We start from the raw sequence: 15850 nt of genomic DNA on the forward strand, positions 1-15850 counted from the left end.
TGTATACAACAACTGTATGAAAGGCAGAAAACAGGTGACATTTTCTCATCATTATATCTCTATATTGGGAAAAGCCTCACCTGTTATTATGTGTGTGTTATACAGCTATTCAAGGTACACAGGCACTGCTCAGGACTTACTCTGCAAGAAAGTTGGCAACCCTAGATGTGCCTAGGACTGGTGAATCTAATACCCCTGATGATATTTCTATTTATCTTCAAGCATAGCCCGACAAAGCACATGCCTTCTAAAGTTAGTATAATGAGTGGATTCCAAAATATCTAGAGAGGGACTGCATTTCAAGAGGTTTTGAACCTTTCAGAGGTTTTAAAATGTTACCATTAGGGTTGTCTGAAGGCTTCCTTGATATAAATTTGCACATTTGGCATAACTCTCTCTCTCTCTCTCTCTCTCTCTCTCTCTCTCTCTCTCTCTCTCACACACACACACACACACACACACACACACACACGGACACGGACACAGCCTTTCCACTTCAGATAGTGCTCAGGGGGGCTATCAATAAATAAATACTGAATACATACAAAACTATAATCAAAACTCCAGAATTAAATGTAATAAAACAATTGGGAGCAGAGGAGGAGATGAGTTAGAAATTAGAAGTTCCTAACCAATTAAAAAACTACTTCAGCAAACAAATCAACTTCAAAGTCAAAAGCTTATCTGCATAATAAAGTTTTGGTGGGCTGCCACATAGGCAAGAGATAGGATTATAAAAGATTTCTGACCTCCCTGTGCAGAGTATCCCTGAGTCTGGGGGAAACCACTAAAAAGATCCTCTGTCACATTCCTGCTTAAGGTCTCTGATGATGGCAGCAGAGAAAGAAGGTGGGCAACTGTACAGGAGACGGGACCCATTTCCCACCATGCACCCACCCTGCAAGCCACAAAGAGTTATTTCAGCACACTACAAGTGACATCATTCACTTCCAGCCAATGTTTTTGCTGATTCTGAATTTATTTTGTGTTTAAGAGAGGTTGGGAGGAGGACTTTGAAGTACTGGGAGAAGCAAACCACCATGGTTTGGGCACATTTTGGATAGTTTTAAGCTGCCCCCCCCCAAAAAAAAAAAAAAACTGCAAACCCGAATTGACTGGAAATGTTTTTTTTCTTTTTGCTTTAATTAGTCTGATATCTTTGGGGGCTTTCTAGGAGCCTTCATGGACTTGGGGGTCCCTTGGACTCCCTTTTGCCAATCCTTCCTAAACCCTGGGCAAGCACCAAGAAAAGAATGTGGCTTTTCAAGTGAGTAGGTCAAAGATGTACAGGGTTTTATACAAACTAAAAATCAGGGGAAAGAATCCCATGATTCTTGCAACTACTCCCAAACAACACTCAGATCACAACATTTTGGACCAGCTGAAGTTTCCAATCACTTTTCAAAGGCAGTGCCTTGCACAGTGTTACAGTAATCTATAACTAGTTTAAAAGTGTCTATTGAAAATAATAGATTAATCAAGCTTCTTACTGGAATTATCTCTACAGAAGATGCAGCCAGTCTGGGAAGGCTCAAGACAGACAGAGAGATATTAGTAACAGACTCATAAGCAAAGGCAGTCTTTGCACAGATCTTTACTCCCTTCTTATGTTCGACATTTCTGTTGTTTCCTATTCATGAAAATAACAGATGAACCTGTCTCCATCCCAAGCACTGTCTGTGCACCCACAGCACTGACTGAGGACAGTGGCTTGTATGTACATGAGAGTTTGTTTCACAGCAATAGTTCCAAGAGTTTCAAACCTAGACACTTGAAACTTGGGGTGTACACAAAAAGGGCTTTAATGATATGCACCAGTTTTAAAATATTTGTTATACTCACTGTACAGACTTCATGTATAAATCTAGAAATTATGGTAAAAAAAATTGACACCAAAAACCTGAGTCAACTTATCCGAGGGGCCAATGTAAGTAGTGTACTTTAACTCTTATTTTTTTAAAAAAGCACCATCCCCTGGTAAAAAGCAAGAGTGTAATCTGCCCTGGAAGCACTGACACACACACACACACACACACACACACACACACACACACACCACCCTCTCATCCATCCACCCTGCTGGAATTTTGTAAGTTCTTTGACATCGGTTTCCTTTGCTTCATCCTTTAGATCTTTTGTTACATGTCCCTAGGTTTTACCCTCAATTTATCCATGGGCCATATCAAAATCCACAATATTGGACCCAAAGCCTGCACTTGTCGTATAAATGAGGCGCACTTATAGACGAGTATATACATTAATTAATTTAAAGCTGGTAGTGTTTTAAAATCTACTGTAACATCAACAGGTGGATTTCCTCACCAGTACATACGATTGCAACTGACATAGTTTGAAGACAGTGGGAAACATTCCAAGAGGAAAGAGTTATAGGGTTGTCCCTACCTCTCCCTGCTGTGGGGCAGTCCAACCACACAGTCAAAGAGTATGTGGACCCCTTCCTCTGGGATCTGGAGGTGCACACCACCAGAACAAACATGTCTAGGTTACCAGCGGCCATCACTTCACACAGAAAGACCAAGCACAATGTTTAGATGAAGCCACTGGTATAGCAAACTCAGTGCCATAGCAACCTCTGTCATTTCAGGTACTTTGCATGCAGCTAAATTAGACTTGCCAGGCATGTTTCAGTCTTATAAACAGCTTTACCATGTAGCAGTTGGTATTGTGATATTTTGCTTTCAATTTTTTTCCCTTTTATTTCAAATTACTCACTTTCGTTTTAAAAATTAACTAGTTAAAATGTTTGTTATGTAAAAGGAATAATAAACTGAATAAAGAGGTACTCTCTCATTCCTCTTCGTTATCCCAAGCATTTCTGTACCACCAAGAACATGTAATAATGTCATGGAAATGTTTCACATTGTGCATGGGAAAATACCACACAATAAGCCATGCTACAAAACATAGTAGTTGTATGGTGAAGTTCTACATACTTGCAAAATAGTGGTATTGACAAGAGAGCCCTCACAGCAGTACACAAAATACTCTGTTTAAAAATATGTATGAACCAAAGGAAGAGTTACATTTTCAGTAACACATCGATAAAGTTATTCCAACCAGTGCTGGAAATCCTCCTATCTTAACTATTTTTATGGTAGATTCAAATATATATTTTTTCGACAGGAGCTTTCCATTTCCCTCTCTGTGCTGTACCTTATCAAGGCAGTGTGAAAGAGTATCCAATTTAATATCTGTTTGCAGGACTGGAGATTTCTTCATATCTTATGCAGCAAGGAAAGCTTCAGGGGATGGCTTAGGAACCTAAGCATCAGTTTTTAAATACCTTGATTGGTTGGAACCTCAGATCTCATCAGGGTTGACTTAGTCCTCCATGGTTATTTTGGAAGATAAACTAACTTTCATGCAGTTTATTTTGCTGGGTACTTTTGAATGAATCTTCAATGAGCTTTCCTGAAAACACTTTCAAACATTGGCCATGTTCAACACTGTCTTTCAAGTCTCACATAAGCAAATGAAAATAATCACTAGTCTATCTGTGAATGTGGAATATGGGGACTGCTATACTGAAAGGTCTTCTAATCTGAATTTTTTGAATTATAAATAGCAAAAATGTCTTCATTTTTAATTAGTTGCAAATAAAATAAATATGCATTCAGGATGAACAACCACAACAAACAGATCGTCTCACAAAATATCCCACCTCCCTCTCCTCAAGATCTGATTAACCAATCTTGATTTAGAAGTTCATAAGCAAGCACTATTAAACCTACACAGATTTGTTGTAACCTGTATTTGCTACCCAGGGGTAAGGGTAGAATCTGTGAACTTTTTTTGTGTGTGACTGTCTAATTACTATAAGCAAAAGAGTCAGAAGCATTTTTTCCAAGTTCTCCTACCCACTGAGGTGTTTTTCTAGGTCCATATAAAAGGGGAAAAAGCTATCCCCACCCCCACTTTTCCCCATATCAATTAACTGCTGTTGTGTGCCTTCAAATTGTTTCCAAACTATGGCGACCCTAAGGCAGTGAAACTATTATGGGGTTTTCTTGGCCAGATTTCTTCAGATGCGGTTTGCCATGACCATCCTCTGAAGCTGAAAGAGTGTGACTTGTCCAAGGTCAGCCAGTGGGTTTCCATGGCCAAGACTGAATTTGAACCCTGGTCCCCGAAGTCCTAGTCCAACACTCAAACCACTACATCATGCTGGCTCTTAATTAACTGCATTACCCAAGAAGATACAGAAGCTGGTGTTTTGGTTTTCCATACTCTCATCATTTTAAAAATTGGCTGATATGACAGTTTAATATATGTACAGTTGCAAAGGCCCTGCCTTGTACACAAGTATCCCAGTATAAGGTGCCAAAATGTAAGTGTATAGTTCCTAAAACAAAGTCAGTATGTTTTAAAACTTCATTCCGCTCTGGCTACACTGTTTTACCACTAGACAAAAACTGTCAAAGCCTGACCTGCCACAGTGAAGACAGAGGTGAGGCAATAAATAGTAAAACAAGGACAAGAAGTTACAGCTGGGTATAGCGAGTGTCTGGTGAGCCAAAAGGCAGATCAGGGACATACAAAACAAATACTGGCAAAGCAGCTGCAAAATATAAAACTTAATTTCAGGACCAGAGACAGATTCAAAGTATGCATCACAGGATGTGTTACAGAATTTGAAAGTATACTCTCCAGATATGGAAGTTTAATATCTGATTGAACATGTGGCATCTTTAAATGCTACTGCATTTGGAACGGGGAAATGAGCAGGGGAATGAAAGCAGAGGCATAATAATGCCACTTCTCCTCACACCCTTTCACATTACACACAGAACAGGTTGCTGACTACTTTGGTTTAAAGTACCTGATGGTATTGCTTGGGGACAAGGCATTTCAAAGCGAGTATGTAAACTTTTACACTTGCATAGCCCATAACTGGACAGGGAAAGATATTCTAATAAACTAGCAAGCTGAGGGGAAGCACACTAAAATACAGGGACAACAAATCACTCTTTCCAAGTCATGAACATATTTTTATTTTATTTTTCATTTTATTTTTTTGCATCTTGGAATTGGATTCAAGGTTCAACTGAGCATCTGTAGTACTCTGCATATGATTTGTGTATCACTCCTTGTTGTTTAAAATGTTTTATCTTAGTTTTCATTTCAGCTTTGCCTCCCAAGTCACTACCTTTCTAGCCTTTAACACTGCAAAGCTCTGTAGTTAGTAGGCATTTGGACCGAGGTCCAAGTTCAAGAAGGGATTTCAACTTCACCACCTTTCAGGCAATAACTTTTTTTTTTTTTTTACTAACAGCGACAAGCAACTGCTCTGATACTTATTTTTCTGTATAGGCCAAAAATGAGATGGATTTCTTATAAAGCAATCTGTAATCTGGATCTATAGCATCCCTACATGCCCTTCCCATACAGGGCTTGTTGGAGAAGTGCAAAAACCCATCTGGAGAGGTCCTTTGGTTACCTCTGCTCCATTCTCTTCCTGAAAACTGAAGCACAAAAACACAAGGCCTTTATGGTTCCAGGTCTATGGATTATGTCACCAAATGACCTGTAGGAAGGCACATGTTTCAGTTTGCATTTTATACAATGCTGTACAACTGCTGCCAACTTTTAGTTCTGTTTTGAGCGGTGTTGCTGTTAGTATATATTTTCTTTTCTTTTCTTTTACCGTTTTAATGCACTTGCAAGCCTTCTTGAACAACTACTACTACTGTTGCTGATGTTTCTTCTTCTTTGTATTATTATTATTATTATTATTATTATCATCATCATCATCATCATCATCTTATATCCTGCCTTTCTCTCAGCATAGGGACTTAAGGCAACTACTAACAAATATAAAACAGTATAATTTAAAACAATACCAAAGCTTTACAAAGTGTAAGTATCAAATTTGAAGAAAAAATAAACCATTTAAAATGTTAACTTGTAAAAAAATTGTATTTAAAAACAGTATAAAAACTTACTCTAACTTCCAGAGCATTTAAAAACACAATGTTCATCAGTTTTAAAAGCCTGATGACACAAAAATATTTTCACCTGCCGCAGAAATGGAGCCATCCTGGCCTCTCTACGGAGGGACCTCAGGGAGGAGTCTGAGAGGATGGTGGGAAAAGCCATCATACAGCTCTAATGGGTTCATAAAGGGAGATACGGGCCTTCAAATAACCTGGACCCAAGCTAATAAAGGGCTTTATGGGTCAAAACCAGCACACTGAATTGTGCCTGGAAATGGACCAGCAGCCAATGGAACTGTTGCAACAAGGGAATTGTGTTCTGCCTGTAGCTAGCTCCAACCTGGCTGCATCTTGTTCTTTTGAGAAAAATGAACAGCTAGATATGGTTCTGGAGTAATATTGAAAACCAGGCTTTTTTTTTAAGCATCAATGGTCCCACTTAGATCTAAGTATCTGATCTAATCTGCTACAACAAAAATCACAGAATGTTAAAATTAAACTGGCAAATTGAAATTAGATAGAAATTAACTAAATGTCACTATCAGTGTCATATCTCTTAATTAGTGGTACACACAAATACACACACACATATGCATACACACATACAAACATTGGCGTAAGAATACGTAGGCCTGGAGCTTTTGACAGCTGCATGACAGTAAGGTGTACAACAAGTGCCACCTTTCCCATTAGTAGCTACGTTAGAGAAAGCTGGTCTGTTTGGAAAAAAACAGGAGGCACAAACTTATTATAAGGTCAAAATGTGGCAATCTTATTCAGGTTCATGGAAATGAGTGATTTAGTTTCATCTCAGTTCTACATTGTTCAAAAAGGGGAGAAATATTCTGAACAATAAATTGTGAGAACACACTCAGAATATCTATGTAAGACTAGTAAATGGTTTATTTTATTTCACAAGACAAATGCAAGGTGCCTGCTAGAGTGCTAGGAAGCATTTTTACAAAGAAATGGACCTATTCCCTTGCCACTGACAATGTAATCCAGATTATCTCCCCACTATCTGTTATTCTGCAATCATGTTTTTCTAAACAGCTAATCTGACAAAAGAAGTAAATTGCCACCAATGAAACATCACTACATTGTGCATGAAAGACTCAGTGTTTCTTTGTTCCATACCGTTTTGCTGCATGGACAACTTTATTCCACTTCAAAGAGAAATTAAGTTTTAAAAAATTACTCTGTAACCTACTGTGCTTTTATAATCTCAAATCCCATGTAACACTGGAGCAATGCTAAATGTAAACTTGCATACGATAAATCTACCCTACACACAAATACTAACATTCTTTTGCAAAACAACAACAACCTAATGTACCTTAAAGGAAAAACAAACACAAGAAATTGACATTTTAAATAACTGCCATCACTGCTGCTATGTAGTTGTACAGCAGAAATAGAATCTGACAACATATATAAAAATACTGTTGAGTTGCAGACCAGAAATTAGAGTCCAGTAAAGGTTTATCATCTTAACTGGAGATCAGAAAACTGGCTCCTAAAGGGAAAGAAAGAACATCAATTCAATTTTTCTTAGAAAACCATTTCCTACCAACTTTGAAAACAAGAATGCCTACAGTGATCTGATTGGTTTCTTTGTGATTGTTTTGGCTCAGCTCCTTCATCCCTCCTCAGTTGGGAGGCTAAATGTTAGCCTAACCACTAGCTTCAGAGGGTTTTCTTCTTATTAACCTTCCACTTTGTGTTTCCAATTTTAGAAAGGGGTAAAACTATCTTTCAGCAAATTTCACCTTCTCTTATTTGCTTCTGAGGTGAGAATACTAGCTTATTTTCACACGGACTGTGAAAGACTACTGTAAAAGTGCAGGCTACACTTTATATGTTTGGTTTCAGCTTTTCAGGTAACAGGTACTTGAAGAAGGCCAATTTTAATTTGGATGTACTTTCTTGACAATACAATTACGACAATTTGAGAGTGTAAATACTTTAATGTTATTTTTAATTAAAACAACATGACTGAGGTGATGGGAAAGTGACAGTGTAGCAAATTAATAAATCCAAAAATCATTTAAGAACATATCCCATGACTATACTTCAGTTGAAAGAATGCACACCATACTTACTTTGGCCTTTACAGACTGCCAAAATAAAGCTGCTTTGGGTCTCTTTGGAGGTGTGCTGTTTAAAAGATGCATGCATCCTAAGAATCCGGAAGCTGCACCCAAACTGCACTCCAGTGCTTAGGAATGGAGTGTGGCTTTGGGGCAACCTCCGGATTCTTAGGACCCATGCATCATTTAAACAGCATACCACCAAAGAGACCCGAAGCAGCTTTATTTTGGCAGTCTGTAACAGGCCATTAAATACTTTTCTCTGACAGAGGGTACTTTTTCTTCTGGGAACTGTGCTCACCCAGGGACCAGAGCCTCCTGACAAGTGACATCTATGCATTTTCCTCTCCCCAATCAAGCGAAGTTTTTTTTCACATATTTGCACTAAACACTTCTGACTAGTAGATACTTGCTCTTTCACATTATACTTGCACTCTCACTTTATACTTGTATTAAGCACTTTTCACTAGTAGAGGATCCTTTGCGCACTGAGACTGTGCTGTCCAAGGGACTGGAACTTTCCGCTAGATAACATCTCTACCTTTCCCTGACCAAACTAAGATTGTTTGCCAGGGAGAAGGTGGATGCAAAGAGGTGAAGAACTAGAGGAAACACAGCTTTACTCACAGCAAGCAGTAAGCAGGACTATCTGCCTAATTTACTCCTAAGTAATCAGATATGCATATCACCTCAAATTATCACATCTTTAGATTCACCTGTAGCTTCCTGAAATGAGTTTTATTTTAATACCCATGCTGAAGCCTACAGCTGATTGCCAGCAATAGGGTGAATTCTCAGATATGTTTATTACTTCCAAAAACATGGCTGGGAGAGTGAGAGGTAGAGACTCCAAATCATATACTGTACAGCAGTGGTACTCAAATCTTTTACCCTTGGGACCCCCCTTTACATCTACATGCAGATGTTGCACCCCACCCTATTCAACACAGTATATGAATAAAAATATTTTGTTTATTTAGTTTGCACGTTTTCATTTGCACATTCATGTATATTCATATTTTAACATTTTATAAGGAAATGACATCATTCAAATTAAAACAGTTTTATTTAAGTAAATTCAATATTGCACTCAATGCATGTGTAAATTTTACACATAAAAAGGTTTGGGAAGAGGTGGGAAGAAGAGATCAGAATGTCCAGCTCTCACACCCCCTCAAGCAACTCTCACACAAGTGGGGAGTCCCATCCCACTATCTGAGAACCACTACTGTACAGCGAACAAGGATTTATTATGCACTTGTCACTGTTTTTAACACCATATCTTACAATATTGGTGTGAACAAAAGATAGTTGAAAGAAACAGAATACTGTACATTTAGAACTACTACACATCAAGTATCTTTTTCTTGTTTTATAACAAAGATATGGGATAGAGTAATTAGAAATTGGAAAGGGACAAAGCAGGAGAAAGAACCATATGGTCACTACTGAACGTATCATACAACTGTATCTTTCATATCTATTCATAATGAACAAAAATGAACAAATCTTCATATTAGCAACCAAAAGTCTGGATGTTTTCCCAACTTTATACTCTTCATAGTTTGAGACAATGGGTCTATCCACAATACACAACTGTACTCTTTAACTGCCATGACCACATCCTATGGAATCACAGATTTGTAGTTTGGTGAGGAATTTAAAATTCTCTATCATTGGTGGGTTCCACATCGCCAAAAAGTATGTGCTCGGCACGTACTAGGGTTAGGAAGGGGCGCTGCCATTTTGACGTAGCAGACGCTTAGTGTCCGCACATCACGGCGCAGAAATAACCATGCCGCTTTTTGCAGGTTCTTTTTGCTGCGCCAGGGAATCGCACGGTTTGTCCGCTGTGGTTCCCTGGCGCAGCAAACACCAGCGCCAACAGACCGCCCTTTTGGGCGGTCAGTAAAGCGCCATAGTTAGGGTATTAGACCTTTCTAGGACAGAAGTTTACACACTGAATTGCAAATCCCAGAATTCTGTAGGATGAAGCCATGGCAGTTAAAGAGCTATTCAACTACTGTAAGTTATTATTAAAAACTTAAGGAGATATTGTCATCAATACACTGTATTTATAATTGAATAACCTGCTTCAGATCATATAATTCAATGGTTTAGCACCACCCCAACGAGTCTGCTAAAATGTTGGTTTTAAGCCTCTTTTACAACCCCAGTTAATGTCAGAGGAGGAGAGCAGAAGCATCTATTTGTATATTTAAGTAATGATAGCCTAATTTTAAGTGAGAAAGAAGAAATTAGGAGAGAGTACTTAAACCTAAGGTTTAAGGAGAATTCTTCTCATGACTTTTACCACCAAATGTTGTATTAGCAGAATATTTCAATTGAGCATCTTTATTCGAAATGCTTGCATACCTGTACTGTATTTATAAAGCTAGAAAGAGACATAGGGATCTGTGAATACAGTATTTCAAGCTATGGATGGTTGAATTTGTAGATAATGAATCTGTGGATATGGAGGGACAACTGTATGATAATGGCACATTTATTTTGAATTACTTTTTCAGTTAAAGGGTCAACATGGTGTTCACTTTCTATCTCTTTTTTTTTTTTAACAGCAGGTACTTGCTGGGCCTACATTTTCATCAAGCTATCTGCCACAACCCCAAGATCCTTTTGTCGTTAGATTTCTGCATCTTTTCCAGCTCTATGTTATCGTTTTTTGGATGCAGTGGCCAAATCTGCGCACAGTTTGAGATTTGCTTGCATTATTGATCTGAAAAAGGACAGTACAATACTGACTGTTTTATTTTCAGTTTCCCTTCTAAATATGGCCAATGTGAACTCTACATTTTTTTTACAGCAGCCACATACTGGCTGATTTTCACTGAGTTATTTACTACTAAAATCCTCAAGGTCCCTTTTGTGGTTGGTCATTGTCATCTCAGATCCAATCAATATATATCTGTTGTCGAATTTGTATATTATTATTATTATTATTATTATTATTATTATTATTATTTTGCATTAATATGCATCACTTTACACTTCTTTACACTGAACCACATTTGCCATTTTTCTTCCCATTGTCCCACTATAGAGATACCTTTTTGAAGCCTTTCACAATTTACTTTTGTTCTCAGCATCCCCATTCTAGTGTCACAGGTTTAGGTCTAACCTGACGACAGATTGTGTCAAGTTATACTCAGCCCCTCCTCCTTTATTAAACAATGTTAATTTTACCACCATTGGTGTATACATACACACTAATACACACACACACACACACACCAAATTTTAGCTTCATCAGATAAACAACACAAATGAACATGAAGCTCATCCTTTAAATCACCTCTGGCTTGAACTTTATGAACAAATCTTTGGAAAGTGATGAAGAACTTCAGCTCACAAACCATATGTTAATAATGCGAGTTGGAGGCTATGATCTAATTTATTAACATGAACTTGCAAGGAAACAAGACACTGTTTTGCTTTAAACTCATAAACTCAGGATCTATTCTTGTCCATCCACAGATTATTTACATAGCCTAGCTCTACTTGGAAACACTAGAAATCACATCTTCATTTGACAGATAAGAAAACATGAAAGGGGTTCTCTGAAAAGCCAAACTGGAAAAGAGATCAACTTCACTCTACATCTTCAATTGCTAGCTTCCCATTTTCATTATGGAATTTGCTCCATACTAGTAGAAACAGCTTTACTACAGTACTCAGAAATTGCAGGCTGGCTTTAGTACTAAACAATATTCATTAAGAGCATCACCAAAGTGCATCATATAAGTAAATCAAACCTTAAATGCTCTATTTTGCAAATTTCATGGGCCACTAGGGATAATTAAAAGGGCAATTATATAAACTTGGTGCAGTTTGGAGAATCAAATGACATTTTCTGCTTTATAGCACTTGATAATCTGATTTCTCTTTACCTCTTGCCTATTAGGAATATCTTTTGTACTTTTATGGTCAAGCAGCACAAATAAACAACAGCTGTACTTCGTTGTTATGGTTTTTGATTTGGTTTGGTTTTGCTTCACCAGTAGCTTTTCCTTCCTGTAAATCATACACATATAAAGAGAGAAGTATGTATCGAGAAAGATTATTTAAAAGTATGGGGATGATATAAAAGCTACAGCTGTATAAGCAGCACAAAAATGGTCCTGTGTTGGGTGTTTACAGTGTCGGAATGCTGTTTAGCTTGTCGTTGTGTCCAATCACCGCTGTGAAGCTAGTAAAGTACATTATTGGTAGTAGCAGCTCATGAAAAATACAGCAGAGAAACTGCTAGTGGCAGAAGCATTTAACTTTCTTGTTAGCCGTCCTCCCCCATGTGGCACTTTAGCACCCGCAAGTTGTTTATTATGTTCTGTGCCAGGCAAAATTGATTAAATGGGGCTCTTAAGAATCAAAGCGTTATAAATTCATGGAAATACAGCAAGCAATAAATTCCATGGAATTAAAAGCTTACTAGTGCTATTAGCATTTCAGGGTGTTTGCATTGTTAATACCAATGTACAAAAAATGATATTCCTATAGCACAATTCAAGCCAATACAACACATGCACAAGCAGTAACATTTTTATAAAATGCCATCACTGGTTGCAGATTTGTTTTCTGTCCTAAAACACTTATCAATGGTTTAAGGAAAAATCTGAAAATCAAAAGCAATAATTTACACAGAGCACAACAATTTATGCACAATCACAATATCTTTTATGACTGTTTGAAACAGCTGTAAAGTCTCAGATCATCACTTTGAGTCTGCTTCTTTTAACTAAAAGTACAAAACTATTTTGTTCCTTCATATCCCTAAAACTGGATTTGAGGCATATTCCTATTAAATTGGTACTCAGTAAATCTTCACATAACCATCATTTAGCATTGTTTTTACATAAGGTCTTACCGTCATCACTCTAGTCAAACTACTCAGGTAGAACAATACTAACACATATATCACTGTTACATATAGCTACAGAATAAAACAAAGTATAAATTACTTCTGATCAGGTTATACAGGTTATTACAGTAAAGGAGGAGAAAGGTAAGTAAAGACTTTATAAATGCGGAGTCTTGAGTTGTTTAAGAAGAACTTCTATGTGGAATAGGAACATTGGAGATTCCAGAACTTGCCTTATCTGGAGAGAATACTCTTTTCTCATAGTCAAAGCTCCCTTACACACAAGAATAAACAGAAGGGAAAGAATAGGACTATTAGGTTATTAGAACTGCAACTTTTGCTCAGCTACAGATTTATTTGATTTCATTTCATTTGTACTTCAGCATGGCAACAAAGGCAGTGGTATAGTTCAGCATTCTAAAGGAACCCATTAACATCTAGCATTTTTAGTCTCTGACAAATACCTTTATCTTGAGCATCAAAATTTGGTCAACAGTCATAGTTCTAATGTTCAAATTCTTATTTGATGCCAAATACATATTTGAGCTCCTCACACCACATCTTGTAGTAATGATACCTGGACTACATTTTAAAAGTTTTCATATAACTGAAAAAGGACCAGCTTCATAATGGCATGGTGTTCAAAGATGGGGACCTAATGTAAACAAAAAGATAAAGTAGGCAGGAGAGAGCAGAATTGGAAAATGCTGCCTAAAAAGTTTCCTTGTTGGAGATTTTCCAGGAAAAGCCCAATAGAAATGTGCCTAGAATGCTTAAAAGCAGATGTTTGGGCTTGAAGACCAAACAAGATCTTGCTGCATTCCAAAGTCTATATGCCAAAGGTTAAGACACTGCATACATCACTTGGCCTAATGGAATTTGATTGAATTTACTCTGCCCTCCTCTTAATGATGAAAAGGACAACCCTGAACACAAAAGACTACTGATAAGACTTGTGTTCTTATCACAAAACTAGGATTCAAAGCAAATCCATACTCAAAGATCAAGCTTTTGATCCCAAGTCAGACTACTGATCCACCTAAATCAGTACTCCCCTGGAAGTAGCTCTTCAAACTCTCAGGGCCTTTCCCAGACCGCCTAAAGTGCAATATTTTTAAAGTGAAAAATTCTTTTAACAGTAAAGCTGGGACCTTACATACAAAGAGCAGGCAGTCAAATACTGATCTTTGTATCTCCCAAGTTTCATACCCTATGCTCTAAGGTTTGACACCCTATACTGTACTAGAATATGAAATGTCAAGTCAGGAAACCAACAGTTTCTTATGCTTCCCCTCGTAATGTTTCCATATCTCATTCACAGAAGGGATGCACAGCTTCCTCCACATGAAGATCCTATTTGCATGTACACACACTCATATATTCTCTCCACAGATGAGGGAGAGGAAGTGTGATTAGCTGTTCTGTTTTGGTATTAAAGCTTTTAAACTACTACAAATATTCAAATCAATAAGAAGTAAGTAAACACAGGTATAGACAGCATGGCGTGAATGTTGGACTAGGACATTGGGAAACCAAGGTTCGAATTCTTGCTCGGCTATGGAAACCTATTGGATGACCTCGGGCAAGTCAAACCCTCTCAGCCTGAGAGGAAGGCAAGGATAAAGGCGTCTGAAAAAAATATGCCAAGGCAACAGCAATAGGTTTGACATAGAATTACCAGAAATGACTGGAAGACACACAACAAGAACATATAAGATAAAAGTTAACATGCAAACACTTGCTGACAAAATGACTGATTGTAAATGTTAAATACTACCACATTGATATTACAGAAATAAAGGAAGCAATAATTAGCAGATTTTCCTTGTTTGTTTTTCCTCTAAAAATAAATACAAAAAATATATCAAAAAAACTAACATCTTTTTCATACTACCTACTAGCACACCCTAATAACCACTGTCATATCCACGTTAATCTAAAATACAAAACTTTACATTCTTTTACCTCAAATGTGGGGATACCATACAGAGAGAACACAAAAACATCAGCAAGATCTACATATGAAAATATTTTTGGAACATGTACAGAACATGGTTTCCCAGTAATGTTTAAAAGAAGCAAATTCAAATATATTAGTGTCCAGGACACATTGGCATCATGTCACCACTAATGCCTTGGACATGATGGAATCATGTCGCCACTAATGCATCTAGTTATACTCTAAGGGAAACTTAATAGAAACCTAATAGAAAACTGTCCGATAAATTCATGTGTTCCTATACAGAAGTATTAGAATTTTATCCATTAGCGCATCACAGTTACCACTAATCAAATGAGTTCTCCCAGACCAAAAATACTTCTAGTCTATGAAATTAATAAAATGCCTTAGCTTTATAAAAAAAAAAGAAAATCATCATTTGAAGAATCATTCAAGATCAAACATACAGCCACAGAACAATAAAAAACATATCAAAGGTCATTTTTAATTCACTGTGACATATATATGTATATTACTGTGCAATGTCAGCTACTACCAGAATAAATGTTAATAAACTCTTCTAGTTTCCAGAAGACTAATTTCCACCAAAAGGAAAAGAAAACCAGAACCTCTTTTCTAATCCACAAACTTTGGGATACTGTATAAATCTTCTACGGGATTCTCACTTTGTCACAGACCCAGGCTGGATGTAAACCTAACCCATAATTTAGTACTTTGTACATGAACCTGTCTCAACTCATCCTCTCTCCCTTTTCTAGCACAGTCTCAAATAGTTTGCAAATACCTATCTCCTGTTTTAAAGTATCTATGACTTATCTGTATAGTGAAAAGCACAAAATGGTTTTTGCATATACTCTACTGAGAGCCAGTGTGGTGTAGTGATTTGAGTGTTGAAATACGACTCTAGGAACCAGGGTTCAATTCCCAGCTCAGCTATGAAAACCGACTGGGTGACACTGGGCAAGTCACA

The 15850-nt window shown here is 37.4% G+C and overlaps 1 protein-coding gene across 7 annotated transcripts in view; it reads right to left on the reverse strand.

The window, feature by feature from the left end:
• Window positions 1–15850, reverse strand: part of FOXP1 (forkhead box P1) — a 699809-nt gene that overhangs the window by 366664 nt on the left and 317295 nt on the right. The gene's annotated exons all lie outside the window — the stretch shown is intronic.

This window comes from Sceloporus occidentalis, unplaced genomic scaffold, assembly GCF_023333645.1.
Source record: "Sceloporus occidentalis isolate IW3139 unplaced genomic scaffold, rSceOcc1.0.p SCAF_1, whole genome shotgun sequence".
Lineage (NCBI taxonomy): Eukaryota > Metazoa > Chordata > Lepidosauria > Squamata > Phrynosomatidae > Sceloporus > Sceloporus occidentalis.